We start from the raw sequence: 13,992 nt of genomic DNA, 5'->3' as shown, positions 1-13,992 counted from the left end.
GAAAACTGCCATAAAAAACATGTCTTGAAAGACTCTCCTTTAACCTGACATGTAGGTGTGTACCAAGCTGCTAAAATGAGCCATATACCCATAAATGTGTTCCTTTTCGAATGCTGTACAAGAATACCTTCTAAAAAGAAATACCCACCTAGAAAAAGATTGTTTTGAAAACCAACAGCATTTGGTGGACCATAACTTCAGCAATTTACAGAATGTAGGCCAACTTTGTTCCTCTCCCACAAGATGTTTAAATAACACTTGCAACCTCGAGCACTAAAAGACATTAGTTGGATTCGATCCTGCATACATTAGTTTAAATCAAAAGTTGAGTGTCCCTCAGTGTTTACAATAACCATGGCTTCTCCTTTCATATGCTGATGAGAGTGGGGGAGGGCGGTGAATCCTCATTTAGGATACAGTCTGTTAATTGATTCAGTCGGGGTCTTTGATCAGACAATTCTAAATAGAAAAGGGATATTACATTAATAATTGCTATAACTAGCTAACACTGAGATACACTAACGTTCATTTCAAATATGCCATGTTTTAAAATCATCTTCAGTTTTAATCTCATGCAGATGTTTGTTTTGCCAGCTCTGTCTCCTAATCTTGCATTCTCTTTTCAGCAGCTTGCTCTGCTGGTGTCGGTTTGGTGTTGCTAATGCTGGCCTAAAAGTCTAGGTTCAGTTGACTCCAAAGTAAGCTGACGGTGTTCTTCATGTGTAAAATATTGGGATTAGCTGGGCCTGAGATGCGATGGACTGCATTAAGATGCGACACAATGATGTATTCTTTTATAGAGAACCACCCATCGCCTTTTAGACGGCTATAAACTTAGATCCAGGACCGAAGTGGGGATATTCTTGCCAATATTCTGTGTCTAAAAAGAGAGATGGTTTTTCAGGTCTCAAAAGTACTTTAGAGAAGCAGCAACACTAACGTAATGAAGAGGTGTAATAGAATCACATAATGAAATGAAAGATGTGTAATGCGTTGCATAACTACCAAGTGGTCATGTGCAACATGTGGCATCTTTAACCGTTTCTCATTCTTTAGCCAGGAGCATTTTACATTCTGGGAAGTGTTGTTTGGCCATTAAAATTGAAAGTGGTTCAGACCTCCGCGTGTAAGGTGCTGTTATCTAAAACGTATCCTGCTGACGGTACCATTATCAAATGAAGTGGGGCAAATTGGTAGCTATGAGTTTAAATGAAGCTGAGAGGACTCCTAAAACAGGGAGAAGAAATAACATTATGCACACCTTTCCCCAACTGGCTTTGAAAGGCTTGAGAACAGCTGCGCTCTGCTAGTTAACCCAGTTATGAGGGAGATTTATCACATAAGCTGGTTACTAAGTACGAGCCATCAGTATACCTTCCTTGTGAACGTTTACACCTCTCAATTCCAGTTTCTGGTACTGCCTGTGGCAGCCTGCTGGGCACCAAGCAAGAAGGCAAATTCCCTTTATTAGCTTTGTACAGAATCATTTTAAAATCTTTCTTCCAAATTCTCCATCACTGCAAGTAGACGTGGGGCTGGGATGTGGCAGTGATTGTCTCAGTGACAGTACAGATGCTCTCAATGACGTTTCATCTCACTTTCTCACAAAGAAGTTTCTTGTTCCATTTTCCAGGGATGTTTCTTAATTAACGCAATGACTTCACATTCTGAGCATTGTTTCTACACCGCAGGAGGAGCGGTGAGTTACAAAAGCCTGCTGAGTCCTTGTGAAAAGCCCAAAAAGGGCTTCTAAAATTAGTATCTGATGTGGAGGCCTAGACAAAAACACACATGCCATCACTACAGAGGGGGCCATTTAGAGCACAGACAATGTGTAAGACACTACACATTGTGTAAGATTAGAATTTGGTGCTTGCAAAGTGCATCCACATATACAATAACCGGTTCAGAAGAGAATTTTGTAGACACTGGGAAGAATAATTTGCTATTGGGGTGAGCAGCATGTTACATTCCACACTCCGAACTCCACATTACTCTTGTAACTTTGAGTTCTGGCCAGATTCTGCCAATTACTGTGTGGTGGAATTTTTTCATGTGAGGCTCCAAAAATTCGAGGGGGATTAGGTATCCCCAGTACCATTTTCTAATGTGAATGGTCGCACACAATCACAGTCGGGGGGGCTGCTTCTTAAGTAGATTTGCTCTGCCTTGAGTAGATTTAGTACTTAAGCTGCAACAAAATCAAGTCGAATTGACGCACGTTCTTGTGCACCGCGTGGTGGCGTTCAAGCAGATTTTTCAGAGCTATTGGTGCTAAATTGCAGCGCAAGTAGTGCAAATGCACATTTTTCACCCATTGGTGGAACTGTGCTCAACCTTGCTGAGTTTTTATGGAACACTCACACCTGTTTGCTTCTCTAGTTCCAGTCCTGCTATATATGGAGAAAGTGCACAATTAACCAAAACCGTCCAGAACCTAATTTACTATTCTAACTCCAGTCCATGAATATTATGGAAAAGTTTAAAAACCTTTGAATCTTTTAAAACATGGTAGAAATATGGTAATTTAACATTGCTGGCAAAAGTAGTCACAAGAACTCCACTAAAAGCAGAAATACAGGATTACCACTCGATGCTGTTCTGTATAAACCTCCATCTTAGTCATTACATACATGGGCATCCCGGAGCATGTGATTGCATGCAAGGTGGGAGTACACCTACTACACACCTTCACAGAAAGTGAGATGCCATCTTGCCTTCTACCCAAGAATCCCTGTGCCAATGCCACCGCCAAATCTGTGCTGTGTTTTCTAAAGTCTCAATGTCTGTTATTTACTATGTCATGAAGTTATCAATAGTTGTCATACCAAAAGGGTTCTGCTATTAATTGACTTTTTAGTCCATGTTATTAACATGTCAGCATTGTGCTTGCTTCTCTTGCACTTTGCATCCACCTTGTCCTTTGACAAAATATATCTCAATTATGTCCTGCATCCATGCGAATTTTCCTGAGAAAGGCATCTCCCTTGTTCTTCTACATACAGGGAGTGCAGAATTATTAGGCAAATGAGTATTTTGACCACATCATCCTCTTTATGCATGTTGTCTTACTCCAAGCTGTATAGGCTCGAAAGCCTACTACCAATTAAGCATATTAGGTGATGTGCATCTCTGTAATGAGAAGGGGTGTGGTCTAATGACATCAACACCCTATATCAGGTGTGCATAATTATTAGGCAACTTCCTTTCCTTTGGCAAAATGGGTCAAAAGAAGGACTTGACAGGCTCCGAAAAGTCAAAAATAGTGAGATATCTTGCAGAGGGATGCAGCACTCTTAAAATTGCAAAGCTTCTGAAGCGTGATCATCGAACAATCAAGCGTTTCGTTCAAAATAGTCAACAGGGTCGCAAGAAGCGTGTGGAAAAACCAAGGCGCAAAATAACTGCCCATGAACTGAGAAAAGTCAAGCGTGCAGCTGCCACAATGCCACTTGCCACCAGTTTGGCCATATTTCAGAGCTGCAACATCACTGGAGTGCCCAAAAGCACAAGGTGTGAAATACTCAGAGACATGGCCAAGGTAAGAAAGGCTGAAAGACGACCACCACTGAACAAGACACACAAGCTGAAATGTCAAGACTGGGCCAAGAAATATCTCAAGACTGATTTTTCTAAGGTTTTATGGACTGATGAAATGAGAGTGAGTCTTGATGGGCCAGATGGATGGGCCCGTGGCTGGATTGGTAAAGGGCAGAGAGCTCCAGTCCGACTCAGACGCCAGCAAGGTGGAGGTGGAGTAGTGGTTTGGGCTGGTATCATCAAAGATGAGCTTGTGGGGCCTTTTCGGGTTGAGGATGGAGTCAAGCTCAACTCCCAGTCCTACTGCCAGTTCCTGGAAGACACCTTCTTCAAGCAGTGGTACAGGAAGAAGTCTGCATCCTTCAAGAAAAACATGATTTTCATGCAAGACAATGCTCCATCACACGCATCCAAGTACTCCACAGCGTGGCTGGCAAGAAAGGGTATAAAAGAATGAAATCTAATGACATGGCCTCCTTGTTCACCTGATCTGAACCCCATTGAGAACCTGTGGTCCATCATCAAATGTGAGATTTACAAGGAGGGAAAACAGTACACCTCTCTGAACAGTGTCTGGGAGGCTGTGGTTGCTGCTGCACGCAATGTTGATGGTGAACAGATCAAAACACTGACAGAATCCATGGATGGCAGGCTTTTGAGTGTCCTTGCCAAGAAAGGTGGCTATATTGGTCACTGATTTGTTTTTGTTTTGTTTTTGAATGTCAGAAATGTATATTTGTGAATGTTGAGATGTTATATTGGTTTCACTGGTAATAATAAATAATTGAAATGGGTTTTTTTTTTTTTTTTTGTTAAGTTGCCTAATAATTATGCACAGTAATAGTCACCTGCACACACAGATATCCCCCTAACATAGCTAAAACTAAAAACAAACTAAAAACTACTTCCAAAAATATTAAGCTTTGATATTAATGAGTTTTTTGGGTTCATTGAGAACATGGTTGTTGTTCAATAATAAAATTAATCCTCAAAAATACAACTTGCCTAATAATTCTGCACTCCCTGTATATGTTGATACTTTCATACATGTTTTGCTTTCTTTGTCCATAAATATCTGCCATTTTATGGCAAGGCCTGCCGAAAACAAATCTCCTTTATGGATGCTTCTACAATTTGCAATCGCTTGTCATCAGTACGTACTGATTTTGCATAGGTGACTGAGAGAGGAGGTAAAGTTTAATTCGCGAAAAGAGGATGCGGCTGTGTGTACATTTTATAGTTTACAACAAGGTGAATATATCTGTTTGACCAGTGATTTGATTACGTGAAATGCTTTTGGTAATGATCGCTTCTTTTGTCTGAATGTCAAACGCAGCACGATAAATCTGGAGGCCGCAGCATTCGAGTACACCAGGCCCAGCTGCCTCTATCTCTGCTCAGCCCTCCCTTGAAGCCTGGCAACCCTAGGCTGCTCTCTGCAGCTAACCAGGCCCCACTGGCCTGGAGTGGCGAGCCGTGGCCCTGTTAGTGGGTCACCATAATTAGATGAAAAGAACAACGTTGTTCCCAATTAGGAGTAAATGAAAGAAAACAACAGCACTGCATTATTTCAGTTTAATTAAAACTGTCGTCAAACGCATTCAGTTCAGACTACGGAACCAAACGTTAACGAGGCAACAATGAGTTATTGTTCACGATTTTTTTAAACTAAATCAAAGCACTACTTTAAATGAATGCGGTAATTACAAATAGATATATACTACGGGCTGGTGGAGGCAACCAGACCTTTCTGATGTTCTAAGCAGGAAACTTCAGCTTGTGTTGTCCTTTTAGGAAGAGTCATAAGCTGAACAGATCTATATGCAAGGCCTCTGTAATTATGCGGCAAGGAAGCATCACAGTATACAGCAGAGTTGCCTAAATTATACAGAAAGGATAAATTATGCAGCACATTTTTTGATATTATGCATGATATTGTAATGTTTAAAAATGGTAATAAGGTCTGGGCAAAGATTTCACCTCATTAGTACCAGTTTAACAGCCAAATACAGAAATAAGCAACTGAAAGATGACCATGTAAACTTTGTTAAGGGCCTCCATATTTAGTAACTCTGATCCTTTGATCTACCACATTTTTTCTTAAAATCTGCAAACTATGTAGCAGATTATGATGGCTTATGTCGCAAATGTGGCAAAACCATAATTATGCGAAAAAGCCGAGGACGCAGAAATCGATTAAATCCAGTGTCCCTGACAAGAAATTCTCCTGCAGGGCAGTGCTTCTGGAAGGTTCGGTGGGATGGAATTAGAGCACTGCAGATGTCCACCAGTCTGTTATATGGCTAGCACTGTCTGGGCCCTAAAATGCCTTTCAGAGGCACCAGCTTCTAGGGGGAATCTACCGATTTCCCAACAGGCCATTCCGCCTGCCATTCACCCCTCAAGTTCAGCGCGGTCAGCTTTCTCTGTGTATCATCTGTGGTTTCCACAGCCAGATCAATTCTGCTTCAATAAATCACCCTCCTCTGAGAAATCGATGTGAAATATCGAGCTGCCCACGTTTAGCAAAGGCTAAAAACACTGTGCGGATCCCTTGTTATACTGATTTTGTGACCGAAAATGCTTTAAACTGAACATTTTTTTTTCTTTTGTGCAAAATAGATTCCCAAGGGCTGAGCAGTAGAGGCACCATTTAAGAAAACAGCCATCTTGTACCATGAATAATTCAGCTTCAAATAATTGAGGGCTGGGAAGTGGTGCTTGAACAGTGATTTCGTTTGTGGTCGTGTCTTTTTAATACTAGGCCAGAAAAGACTGCACCTGTCTTGTTTAGTTGGCCTTTGTGAAGGGTGTATTTTCTTGCCTTCCTGCCTGGTGTAGACAAATACCATTTGTATTCAAGGAATTCTCATTGTTCTAAGAATATGAAAAGGATCAACACTTCAGCAACTGATGATCTTCCATGAACAGGGAAAAAACAGTAACCAACAGGGGTTGTAACTTCCTTTCGGTTCAGCAAATGCAGTGTTGCCTGGGTCCTATGGACCCAGGGGCCCACTGAATCCTGGTGATTGCTGTATTTCACAGGGAGCATTTCATTTCTTACACTAGGGCCTGTGGCACACTGGCCATGCCACTGGTAACCGACCAGAACCCAAGGGTGGCTGAGCTTCCTGGTGCCCTTAGTAGAACCGTGGGGTAGCTGGTTTCGTCTTAAAGTAATTTTGGGTGGTATTTTATCCAAATAATCAGGTCACTACTCATTAAAGAGGCCTGTTTCATCTGGAATACCATGTTATGGCCCTCAACTTCCCTTTTATATATCGTTGGTTACTAGGACTAAAAGACTAGCCTCTCCGAATGCACTAGGACCACTGGAAGCCGGACTGTCTCCTAATATGGACACGGCTGGTTATGTTATCAATGGGTTGGTTTCTTTAATGTTTTGTGTGCCCCCCAGGACACTCGTAGAAAGAAACGGCCGAGCGCCTCTCGGAAGTCAGAACTGAATTCACACTAGCGCCATTTTTCAATGCCCGAGTTCACTGCAGTCTGCTGAGCTCGTGCTCGGCTTCTGTGAGGAAAGCGTCAAACAACCGTGAACTCTTGTCACCTGGCTCAGAGAATCCCCGCAACGTTGAAAAATGAATATTTTATCTCTTCAACATGAAATGCTTTTATATATAAATTCAACTATGAGCTAGATGTTGTTCTTAAAAGTTAACCTAAAACAACACTCGATTAACGTGCTTTTAAATGATATGCAAGCCTGGGAATTGACCGGTTACGAGCTGGTGCATTCAGACAAACGATAACAGCGGCAGATCGTGGACTGTTCTGGCCCGTTCCTTTCTGGGAGTTTAAAGAATAACCGAGGCAGGCAGTTGGCGGAAATCATCCGCGATGATGTTCCACTTTCTTGCTGTAGCTTAGGAAGCAGGAACAGCACAGTCTGCTGCACTGACCTGCAGCTTAGGGACGGGAAATTAAACTGCCAAAAGATAAACATTATTTCAAGTCGGATTTGAAGGATTAGCGCTTGTAATAAAGAGTATTAGGCCCATTCGGTGGCTTCTTGCAAGTAGTAGCTCTCACCCCTCCCTTCTGTTGTCTTTATCACCAGTCGTCTTATCATTGTTTCAGCTCTATGTCTCTCTCTCGCTCGCTTTCTCCTCCGCCTTTCTCTGTCACTCTCACTCTCCAACTCTCTCATCGCCCATGCATCCCGTTTCTCCATCTCTGCACCTCTCCTTCACACACACTTCTTTTTACACACATCCGCCTCTCTCGTCACCTTCCATTCGACGCATTCTCCCTTTCGGCATCATTCTCTTGCACCTTACTTCGGCCTCCCTTGTCCTTCCATTCTATTCGTCCCGTTCTCTTTCGCAGCTTAGTTTCCTCCTGCCTTCCATCTTCACTTCCATCTTCTTTTATCGCTTATGCTCGCGTTACCTCTTTACCGTTATCCACCGTGCTCCCCACCACTCTTCCTTTATCTTTCCCTCCCTCTTCAAATCCCCCGTCCCTCCCCTCTCACCACACTTTTCACCCTATTTTCCCCTCTCCCTTCTTTCTTCTCTCTTGTATTTCTCTCAGTGGCCGCCCTCTCCTCAGCGCGTGATCCTCCCACTCCCTTTTCACTGCTTTCACCTGCCCACTGCTGCAAACTCACTGTCTTCGCTCGTTTGCCACCAGTTCTGCAGTGGACTACCATGCGGAAGGATGTCACGCCGACGTCAACCGAAAATGGACGCTGCATTATGGAATTCACTTCAACTGTCGTAATTGCTCTATAAAATAGCGCTTTGCTAACTCATTTACCCGCCATACCTTTTTTTGTAAATATTCACAGGAGAACTCTACATGACACTTTTCCCTTAAACACGCAGCCTTATCATTTCCAAATCAAAATTCCAGTTCTTGGAAATAATTTACACATGAAAAGGGATGAATAGAAGAGAAACGTAAAGGCGAACTGTGAATGCACATCTCTTTCTACTGGATTAAACATTTATATGAGCCCTAAAGCTGCCAAAAGAGCAACGTTTTAGACCTACAGTGGGGTGTGCTTAACTTACAGATAGCTCAGTGGGTTAAGCACACTCCAAGGCAACCTCTTTTTTCAAGGACTCAAAGTTTGCAATCTTTGGGTGTGAGTAACAAATGTGACTTTGCGTGAGCAGATCCAGTCCTCTGTAGAGCTGCTCCTAAATCTAGGTGCAAATCGCCACTTTTTTCTCTTCAGCATATCTGTATTACACCTGGGTGTAGATAAGAATACCCAGCCCCTCAAATGAGCAGTAAGACCCCTACGACTAAATTTATGAGTGCAAAGTTACTTTCCACTTCTTTGTAGAGATCTCTGCTATCGTTCAGAAATCTCCCCATAGGGAAATATCTCCTAAACTTAACTTTGTATTACTTTATATTTTAATGTAGATGTTATTTTTAAACAGTGTTCGGAAATAATCCATCTTCACTTACATCTTTATTTTATTTCTAACAAACAGTACAAGTTAGATTTTAATTAATTTTAATAATGTTTACATTTTTAAACTAAGTTAAAAATGTAATGTAATTTATTTTTAATCTAGGTGCATTATTAAATTAAAAAAGAACACTTACTGTTTATTGTATTTACCTTTTCACTTAAAATAGTTAGGTATATATTTGATTTAGAATTAATGCAATTTATTTGACATTATTTCCTATGGGGTGCTAGTGTTATAGGCTGCCTCCATTGTTTTATGTGGGAGTGTGCTGTAGTACCAACGGTTGACCATGTGTGGTGCTGGGCTTACTGCAAGCTGGTTTGGAGTTTATTTGAACCTATTTTGTCACTAGTAGAGTTGAGATAGAATTGGTAGAGTTTTTTGAGAACTGCAGGTGTCTTATTCTTATGGGGATATGTGTTTTGTAAAAACATGTCTCTTCATGCCCTTTCTTACATATCCCCAACCCCGCCCCATTTCTTGTTATTTATTTCCCATCACTCCCCCTTACATCCCTTATTTACTGCTGAAACATATACCTATGTGTGCCGAGATCTCTGCCACAGAGGCAGAAAACCAGTGGCGTAATACAACTTGAGGGTCCCCCTTCAAAGTGCATGGAGGGGCACCCCTCGAAACTCACTCAGGAGCTCTCAGGCCAGTGTACTCTGCTGATTGGGCCCCCTTTAGCTCGTGGACTCTCTCCGCCCCCCCCCCACCCCCTCCCGCTGCGAGGGTCTTTCTTACACCTCTGTAGAAAACGTAGGACAGGTGGAGATTACGTCTCGAGCCATAGGTTTGAAAATGTCACTTTGTAATACCCCAAGTAGTACTATTGTTCTACAACTTTAGAAACTATTTTTAAAAGTCCCTTTGTGAATTGACCCATTGACTTGGAGTAGGTTAAGTCCCCCTACCAGTCAGTGAACCCGTAAGTGTTCGGCATCATATAGGTCTTTGTTTGCCTGACAGCAAAAGGTGTTCGTCCCTGTGGCCACACAGTGGAAATGGTACTCACATTCCAGACAGCAGGGTGCTTAACACCCACTGAAAAACCACCATGAGCACACAGAGATACGACCACAGAGCACCAGTTCACAGACCCTCCGACATCTGCCCCCCACTTCAGCAGTGGTTGTATTAAACGCGCTGAAATATGATGTTTTCCCCTCCAGAAAGATGATTATTTTCTGAAGACAATGATTAAAGCACACTTAAGCATGTTGCTGAGAATTGTTTAAGGCGCGCACTGAACGAAGGGGGCCCGCTGGGAGTCTTAAGAGAGGGCTTCCCCTCCACCTCGCCAGGCATTAAAGGTCAACCGACCGCCCGCCAGATTATCCACCCAGCTCAGAACCCCCCGCAATCTGTCATACGGCCAAGATATGGATCGCAAATCTCCCAAAATATAATCTTTCTGAATCATATTCTGAATACTGTTTTGATTAAAAAATCAGAGCCGGGATTGATGCGGCACTAATATGAGAAGAAATGAGTTCAGAGCGCCTTAATATTTAATATAGATCAGAAGAAAAAACGCAGCCTGCGACCTGATGCAAAATAGCAAGATCTGTGTGGAGTATCAACAAAAAAGGAAAAATATATACATACATATTTTGGGATCAGCTCCGTTAGGGATTACCGTTTTAATTGAGCACTTTTCTTCGGAGTACTGTACAATGTCATTGCATGTGAATCCGCCAGTATCAAAGGTGAATATGAAAGGTAAATGCAACTGTAGCAATTGTTCACGAGTTAAACTACCGCCGCTGCGATCTGCTCCTGACCTGTTTGACATCCCGGCTGGGCCAATCCAGCCATTCGTCCTTCCGAGGTCGACAAACTAACCAACTTGCTAGTTACAGCTCATTCGAAAAAGGCGGAATCTATCGTCATGGTAAAACAATAATGAATTTGGCGTGGCCAGTAAGAGAAGAAATATTTTTTGCTTTGTGGCATCGACACATAAAGCATCCCCATTTCACGCAATTGATGCCCTCTTCAGTATTAAATAATGCTCACACGCGGCTTTCGGAAATTGCAGTATGGATTTCCCAATAAATTAATATTTTTTTCTTATGCTTAGTACAAATTACTGCATCCCATCGCAGGCACTTAATTATTAACGCTGCACTTTCTACACAGTTTTCTTGCGGATGCTGAGTCGCGAGGCACACGGCTCCCGCACAACTAGATTGTCGTGATTTATGCTGGGACCCGGAAATACAATCACCTTCCTCCTCGTGAAAAAAACCGACGTTCCGTTTCCGCCCTTAAATATGAAACCGATGAAAATAACTTTGGAGACTCGGGTCTTGAATCCGAGCATTGTTTGGGCGCGTGCGTTTACAGTGTGACGTGACTGGCCGTTTTCAACACGCAGAGAGGATTTATGCCTGGCTAGGTGCGCACAATTTGTTTTCGTTTTCTTCGAAATGCTTTTCGCCTCACGTGCCTCGGGGTGATGAGTGAAGCTGGGCACTTTGCCCGGACCAAGAATGCTGACCCGCACTAAGTGCACAAGGTGCTGCGTCCTACAGAGAACCTTAAATAGTCCAATAAAAACAGTCGCGAGCATAAAAGATGTCACGTGTTTGTTCTTTAACGAATCACCTCTTACGATAAAACTATGACCTGAAGAAGTTTAGAAATACTGTCAAAGTCGAAGAAAATGACGACTCATACAGACACGGCCTCTGGGTGACCGTGGTTTTGCAAATACTGCTGAATTATTTATTATCTGTTGCAATGGCAATCCCGACTTTGCGTTCGTAATTCCATGGTTACTGTCAGTTAAATAACTATGCATGCGAGACATCACACAATAAGAATGAAACTGGTAACACACTTCCGGAGTGCTAAGTAATCCCGGATCTAACTGTGTGCTTAGCCATGACATAAAAAGCAGAATACACCAGAAAGATCATAGGAGATGCAGTAAGCATGTAGTTCACAACAATGCGGCTCCTTTTCGAGCCAACAGAATCGATCGACCATATATATATATATATATATATATATATATATATATATATATATATATATATATATATTAAATGCACAGTGGAGTTGGGGACTGGGGGAGCCATGTATGTTAATAAACTCCACCCTCCACTCCTGCTGGCTTTATTTTTTGTTGTAAAAGTGATTTTAGTATATCTACGATGACAATGGTTCGCTGTCTGTGTTTCCTCAGCAGCATAATACCTTTGCGTTTAAGAAAGGTCACATGGTCTGTCAGGTGTTTTAGCATAGAATAGCTTCACTGTGCGCTTTGTGGCATCTCCTGGTGATCCCCCTCCCTCCAACCAAAAAAAAAGAACAGATTGGTGCCATTCCAGGGAAATGTTTGATGCTCAACACAGCTGCATGTTTTATGTCGATGGTCAGAAATCAGGACCAGGGGTTGACTCACAAAGTAAAAGTGTGTGGCAGGGCGGTCTTTGGTGTCAAGATATGAAGAGCAAGGAACCTCCCTCTGACATTCTCTCAAGGGGTACTCTAATCTTATCTACCGACGTCAAGTGAAGAGGAAGTGTACCGGATGTCACAGCACCCTCCAGAACCCCTAGATTAGATAGGGGCGGTTCACACGTTTGTAGCCGCGCCACTTCTGTCAGAGGGAAAGGGGTCAGCGCCGTGTGTATTGTTTTTCAATTAGCATTAACGCACACACTACGTTCTCCCTGTGATTATTCCCTGTCCAGGCCTGACAGGGCCCGATAGAGCGAATGGGCGCTGATGGACGCATCCCACGCCTGGGCAGAACGTTCGAACAACAAGCCTTGTATGCAAATGTGGACGAGTTCACATGTTGAAGAGGCCCCGACATGCACACTTCATTACGTTTACTCAAAAAGAACCCTGAAATATGTGCAGTGCCTTTGTTTGAGAGCGTGTATTGGTCCCGTTGGAATGCCAGGGGCACGCTGACGTCTCTGCGAGACCCACTAATGAATGATGTCCAAGATAATTATCGGTCCCGTGGGTCCGAGGCGCTGCAGGGAGAAGGGTGGCTTTGTGTGCTGCAGTCCACGTTCTGGACGAACTCGAGGCCTTCCTGTGCCCTCTGCTTGACCCATTCTGCACAGGTTCTGCTAAAGCTAGGCCTTCTTTTACCACCCTGCTCATGAGTAACCACAACCTGGCACCACGACCTATTCCAACACGTGGATTACTCCCCCTAATAATGTTGTTTTCGTAGAGTGACCACATTTTGAAAAACAAATGCTCGGACATTCCACAGTCGTAGAGATAAGACTACCATGTCACACCTATCAAGGGGACATATAGTCTCAGTTGATAGCGCTCGGCGACACAGAAAGCACAGGTAAGACAATGTGGCAATAAGGGGAATTAGATCTAACTTTTCCATACATCATTCTTGTTAGCCCAAATTACTTTCTGCTTGAGGCTGCTAACCAACAGCACTGGAGCACACGAAAACCTGTCTCCCTCTGCTCAGAAGACCATCTCTGAAAACCCAGCCATATGCTACATTTACTTATTAGTCACACACTCAACTTCAGGTCACTGACTTTAGGTTTTACCCTTATGGAATTGTGTTTTATCTCTCCTTGTTGGGGGGTGGTGGGGGGGCGTGTTAGCTGATAATAAACCCATAACTATGTAACTATTTCTTGTTTTTACTTGTTCCACAGTCTCCCCTATGCAAACTTCTTCTTCCTCTTTGTGAGATGCCGAAGCACTAGAAGATCCTAGAAGTCCCCATTCAGCTTTGTCTGCCAAGACTGCCATGTAAAATGCAACTGTGACTATCTGTAGCAAATGTTAATGCCTCATTCCCATCTCTAATGGTGGACATGGCTCCTGTAGTGATGAAACAGGCACATATTGATGTGGTGGATGGATATGGAAACATTTAACCAACAAAAACATCAGAATGCATTTAAACAGTCGTGGTGCGCAGAAGGGGCAGAGCAGGGGGGGGGGTGGCTGTAAATAAAAATGTAATTAATAACAAATAAAAATAAAC

The sequence above is a fragment of the Pleurodeles waltl genome, chromosome 12 (assembly GCF_031143425.1).
Source record: "Pleurodeles waltl isolate 20211129_DDA chromosome 12, aPleWal1.hap1.20221129, whole genome shotgun sequence".
Taxonomy (NCBI): Eukaryota; Metazoa; Chordata; class Amphibia; order Caudata; family Salamandridae; genus Pleurodeles; species Pleurodeles waltl.
The sequence above is the reverse complement of the archived record's forward strand: the minus strand, read 5'-3'. Positions refer to the sequence as shown.